The sequence below is a fragment of the Marmota flaviventris genome, chromosome 17, assembly GCF_047511675.1.
Source record: "Marmota flaviventris isolate mMarFla1 chromosome 17, mMarFla1.hap1, whole genome shotgun sequence".
NCBI lineage: Eukaryota > Metazoa > Chordata > Mammalia > Rodentia > Sciuridae > Marmota > Marmota flaviventris.
In genome coordinates this window covers 77,697,643-77,702,667 of record NC_092514.1, presented here as the reverse complement: position 1 = coordinate 77,702,667, position 5,025 = coordinate 77,697,643, and the positions used below count along the sequence as shown (strand labels likewise).

At 62.7% G+C, this 5,025-nt stretch overlaps 1 long non-coding RNA gene across 1 annotated transcript; it reads left to right on the top strand.

The window, feature by feature from the left end:
- Nucleotides 1-3,469: 3,469 nt before the first annotated feature.
- LOC139702443 (uncharacterized) lies at nt 3,470-4,788 on the top strand. Its single transcript, XR_011705061.1, has 3 exons — nt 3,470-3,622; nt 4,394-4,447; nt 4,684-4,788. It is a non-coding gene; the product is annotated as an uncharacterized lncRNA (long non-coding RNA).
- The last annotated feature ends 237 nt before the right edge of the window (nt 4,789-5,025 follow it).

Below are 5,025 nucleotides of genomic sequence, written 5' to 3'. Positions count from 1 at the left end.
GCCATGCAGCAGAAGGAGGCCATGCAGCAGAAGGAGGCCGTGCAGCAGAAGGAGGCCGTGTAGAAGGAGGCCATGCAGCAGAAGGAGGCCGGGCAGCAGCTGCAGGAGGCAGAGCCCAGGGCCTGTGGCCTGGGGGAGGTGCAGGTCCACTAGTCACCAAGGGTCCACCCAGAAGGAAGGCAAGACCTGGAAGAAGCCCAGGCTTCCCGAGGACCGGCCCCATGATAAGGGGTGGCCCTGGGGTGCCCAGTAGGTGGACTTCCAAAGGACCCACCAGGGCCCCAGGGGAGACGGCAGGCTGTGCCCAAGGCTTGTGAAGAGCCCAGCACCCACATCATGCCGTGGCACGGACAGCAAGAGGCCAGGGGCTCCTCCCTCACCATCAACCTCCAGCCCAAGGTGTCTGGGGAGGGGCCAGGTGAGGAGCCAGAGATGGCAAGAAGGGCATCAGGCCAACCCAGGTCCTTCCAGAGCTGGAGGGGAGGGCAGGCCCTGGGCAAGGGCACAGCTCTGCAGACTCCTCCCAGGAGGCCCCCTGCACGTTCTGGTTGAAGCAGGACTCGGCAGCTGAGCAGGAGCCACCGGGGCAGCAAGGAGGCTGTGGGGGCTGAACCCCTGACCAGTCTGCACGCCACCTGGGCACCTGGGTCCTGGCTGAGCCTGCCAAGGTGGGGAGAGTGTTTGTGAAACTATCCCAGGGACAGCAGCTCTGATCTCAGGTGCTGGGGCGTTGCCACGCCCCTTCCTGGAGCCTCGTGGGGTTCCCAACACTGACACTGTGGGCTGCTCCTGCCCATCCTCACCGTCGGCACACGGAGCCACAAATGGATCAGGCGCTCTCACACTCAGGACGGGCCTGGCAGGATGGGCAGCCCATCGCCAAACTCCTGGGTCTCAGAGAAAACGGGTTCAGGATCGTGTGGATGACCTAAGGCAGGCCAAGGGGACAGGGCCTCCCTTGCAGGGGCTAAGGCAGATGACAAGCTGCTCGCTGGGACGAGGCGCTGGCAGAAGCCCCCGCTGAGCCTCAGCACATTCAGGGAGAGGGCAGGAGTGAACCTGCCACTTGCCCTTTGTGAGTGACTTCCAGGTGGATTAGAATGTTTGGCAAGCCACAGCTTCTCCGCCCTTCTTCTTCTTCTTCTTCTTTTAATATTTATTTTTTAGTATTTTTAGGTGGGCACAATATATTTATTTTTCATTTTTATGTGGTGCTGAGGATCGAACCCAGCGCCCCGCGCATGCCAGGTGAGAGCGCTACCTCTGAGCTGCAGCCCAGCCCACACAAAGGCACCTTTCACTGCTCCAAACTGAGCAGAACAAACTCATACTCAGGCCAACTGGCCTCTGACCCCACTGAACCCTGCAAGTGGTGTTGGTGGGTCTCATTTCAGGAGCCATGGCACAGGCCTGTGATCCCAGCAACTCAGGAGGCTGAGGCAGAAGGATCCCAAGTTCCAGGCCAGCCTCAGCCACATAGAGAGGCCCTGTTGCAGAATAACCAATAAAAAGGGCTGGGGACGTGGACTGGGCTGTGTCTCAGGAGTAAAGCTCTCTCCTCGCAGGTGGGAGGCACTGGGTCTGATCCTCAGCACCACATAAGATAGAAAAGACAACGTGTGGTCATCTACAACTAAAAACATATAAAAAGGGGGTGGAAATAGTTCAGTGGTAAAGTGCCCCTGGGTTCAATCCAAAGAAAAAAGAGTAATAAAGAAAAAAGAATAATAAAAACAATTTTCCAGTTCATACAGGGAGCCCCCCTGGAAGGTGCTGACAGTAACAAATCTGGCCAGCAGGACATGTGTCCACGGAGGTCCAGACTCTGGCCCATCACACAGCTGTGGACACTGGCTGGGTGTGCAGGAGCTCTCAGGATAGCATCAGTCAAGTGGCTGTGAGCTGCTCCCTGTGCCCCTCTAGGACACGCAGGTGGGTGGTCCCTCTGAGTGCAGCAACTCCAGGCCAGCTGCAGGGGACCACCCAGTTCCGCCTGTCCAGGGGACAGACGTTCTCCTGTCTTCCTGTGATTCCCTTGGTTCCTGTGGCTGGGGCCTCACACATTATGAAGCACAGGGACAGGAAGGAGGGTGGCTGCTGGGGACCCAGACACTGGGAGGAGGCTCAAGCATGGAGGACACAGCTCGTCCAGGGGAAGCTTGGCCCCTGGGCTGCCCAGCCCCTGGCCAGGTGGAGGCCGCTCCCCTGCAGCCTGGGACCACCTGGGGACTTCTGACCCCCCGGTCTCCCTCCCTCCCTTCCACAGGGAGTGTCCCAGAAACCGGTATCCAGGACAAGGGACCCCTGAGGCCTCCCCCATCAGCCAGCCATGCGGACCTGGCCCTCTGTGTCCCCCAGACGCATCCCCCAGCCCTGCGTTCCCAGCATGCTCGGGATCCTCCTGCTCCTGGTGGCCTCCCTGAGTGCTCAGAACACAAGTAGGTATTGGGACTCTGCCCCTCTGCCAGAGAAGGGCTGGGGACACAGGGGTGGGAAGGGCAGACCAAGGTCAGGCCCAGAACTGACCCACCCCAAGTGACGACTGTGACCCTGCAGACCCAGGCCCATGGGTGAGAAGCCAGCAGGAGACCCTGGGTCTTAAAGGGGCAAGCCCCGTGCACCCAGGACAGCAGGGCAGGCACCCCAGCAATGCCTGCTGGCCACTGCCGGAGCATCAGGGGTGCCCAAGACCACGTCCAGGCTCCAAGGCAAAGAGGATCCCTGAGAGTTGGGGCGGGTGCCATGGCCAGGGGACGAGAGGCTCCACAGGACGGAGGACCTCCCAGCAAGGTCCCTGATCCACCCTGGTCAGCAGCCTCAGCATCACTGGGCCTTAGACAAGCAGACACTCAGAGCACTAGAAGGGAAGGTGCAATGCACAGGGTCCCCAGTGAGTCCCCGTGCAGCTCTCCAGATCCAGGTTGGCTGTGCAGAGAAATGCCCCCAGGGCCACCCAAGGCACCAGTGTCCTGGCCACTCTGATAGCCAATGGGGACAGCAAGAATTTGGGTCAGATCCCCCAGGAGGTGCAACTGGAGACCCTAACACCACAAAGACCTCCCTGGGGCCCACGTGGTGGCACGGCACAGGGCAGGGAGCTGCAGGAACATCTGGCTGACCAGCTGCCTCCTGCCCAGTGACCAGCTGGTGGCACACACGCCTGGCACACGGCCTCCCTCCCTGCGGTGTGTGTCTGACTGCCACCCCAGCTCTGTGAGCGTGAGTCACATGTAGAGTCCCTGGAGGCGCTGACACCACCCCTGCCCCGCCCAGGCCCCGCCCTGCCCACAGTGTGACCCTCCCCTCCACACAGGCTGGGACAGGCCCTCTTGCACAGAGGGCGTGGTGTCCGTGCCCAGGGGCCAGCCGGCAGTGATGGCCTGCAACATCTCCAACACCTTCTCCCGCATCACCATCTGGCTGCGCGCCCACGGAAAGACCGTGACCATCTTCGAGGAGCAGCCCCCGGGACGCTTCTCCAGGGGTGGCTGGAAGCTCCAGGTGCACGGAGGCCAGGCCCGGCTGGTGGTCACAGCCGCCCAGGACGCCCACGCGGGACAATACGTGTGGCAGCTGCAAGGGCTCCAGAGAACGAACAGAGCCACGTATCTGAATGTCTCAGGTGAGGCGGGCCCGGGGCGGGGCCAGAGCCAGGGCCAAGCGGGAGGGTGGGCCAGGGGCGGAGCATGGGGAGGGGCTGGGGGCAGCAGGGGGCTCCCCACTGGGAGGGGCAGCGGCCAAGGAGCAGGAGCAGAGCAGAGGGCAGAGTCCAGGGCACAGACCCACAGGCGCAGGCCTGAGTCCTGACCACACACAGCAAGCAAAAGAGTCCCTGGCCCCCAGCTCCTGTGCGCTGTCCTACCCTCTCCAGACCTGCCCCGCCCAGCGTGCCCGCTGCACAGCTTCACCCTGGACCCCGTCCCCATAACAAGGGCAATTTCTCCTCAGACCACTACCACCCCCATTGCCCTCCGGTCCTCACCCAGACACACCCGCCCAGCACCTGCTCCATTCCCCCACCTGCTCCCTTCCCCCACCTGCTCCTCCAGTTGTCCACAAAGTGAAGGGGCCACGGAAAACGTCCCCCTCTCCTGCGGCTCTGTGCCCCCAGGCCTCACAGGGCCCGCAGGTGTCCTGGGTGCCATCGCTTCCGTGCCCAGTCAGGCCCCTCCCAGCCTAAACCCACTGCCCACCTCATCCTTTCCTTCCCTACAAGATCCAAGGTCCCCATGCCCCCCACCGGTCTAATCCACCCCTGTCACCTGAGCCCAGCTGGCAGTGTCTGTGATCTGGCCCCTGGAGGGGACCCAGGGAGCCCTACCCCTGCTCATGCTGCCCCAGAGGTAGAGGGACATCAGGGCTCTGTGCCAACGTGACAGTGTCTCCCCAGCAGAGTCTCAAGACCAGGAGGAGGCCGCAGGCCTGAGGCCGTCCACACCTCCCTGGGGTAGGTGCTGCATCCCTGTCCCTGGGGTACCACCCCTCCCCTGGCTCCTCAGTGCTTGGCCCACCCCAGGGCCACTGTGCCACCTACCAGCCTCCCTCATCCCAGTGATGTCCCTGCCCAGGAGGGTGGGCTGGGCAGGCAGGAGGCGGTGGGGACACCACTGTGGCCAGTGAGTCAGTGAGTGATGCGTGGAGTGACCAGCGATGCAGGTGACTCTGCCCACCTGTCCTTCCCAGGCACTGCAAGCCAGGTCCCAGGCTCAGAGAGGCTGCAAGCCAGGTCCCAGGCCACGCCCCAGGCCATGGTAGGGGCGCTGGTTGCTGTCCTTCTCTTGATCCTGGTGGTGGGCTCCCTTGGCTGGTGTTGGCACTGACGTTCTCTGAAGTTGGTGCAGGTAAGAGGCCTCCATGTGGTCCAGGGCAGGGTGGAGGTTTCCCTGCGTCCTGTACTGGGCAGTGGGCCCCTGGGTCCTGCACCCCCAGTGGCTCAGGGACACAGTGGGCTCCCAGGCCACATTTCCCCAGGCCCTTACTTGTCCTCTGGACACCCAGGAAAGCAGCAGGAGGGGTGGTCTCCCT